An 881-nucleotide genomic window follows, 5' to 3' on the forward strand; every position below is an offset into this window, starting at 1 on the left:
CCCTGACTTCACGGAAGATTCCAACACGACCATCGACTACGGAGCACCGAACGTCAAGAACTCATGCTTGACGACTGATCAGCAAGAACGACTGGTCGCTACGCTGAAGAAGAACGAACGAATCCTCATTGCCAGCGGCAACGCGTTACCGCCACCAGCGTACGGTGTAGTATGTGACATCGACACACAGGAGCACGCCCCAATCAAACAGCGTGCTCGACGCGTGTCGCTCCGCTACCCCGGCAAGCTGTACGAATTGTTGAGAGCCCTGCTTAAGGCTGCCGCAATCATGGAGTATGCGATGCCGTTAGTGGACGACCTGCTGACACATCTTGAGAGCTACCTATGGTTCTGCTCACTGGATGCTGCTAGCGGCTTCGGGCCATCATGACAAACACTACGAGCGCGTAAAGTGTCTGCGTTTGTTTGTGCACTAGGGCACTTCGAATGGTTAAGGATGCCCTTTGGGTTAAAAAAACGCTCCTATGATATACCAATGAATGATCGATAACGCGCTGTGGGGGGTTCGTCCAGCCTAAAGGAGGATGGCGTATATACTCGGAGCTGATGAGTACAGCTGAAGAAAAAGCCAAAGAACGTCGAGCGACCAGCATCGATGATTCATTTCAAACCAAGTTTCAGGCAGATCGCGAGGCATCGGTGGACACGGACCCAGTAATATAACTGGTCAACGACCCTATCGCCAACATGTTTCAGTATGGAGAACCCGATGAGTCAACGTTGGTGCCGGTATTCGGTCGCCGGCCGTTCGTAGACGACATCTGCTTCGGTGGTGAAGATTTCGATGGCTGTTTAGCGTCGCTAGACCAATTATTAGCTCGATTTGCCGAATGTCGGATAAGTGTCAGCTTCACCAAGAG

This window comes from Phytophthora parasitica, assembly GCF_000247585.1.
Source record: "Phytophthora parasitica INRA-310 unplaced genomic scaffold supercont2.83, whole genome shotgun sequence".
Classification (NCBI taxonomy): Eukaryota; Oomycota; class Peronosporomycetes; order Peronosporales; family Peronosporaceae; genus Phytophthora; species Phytophthora nicotianae.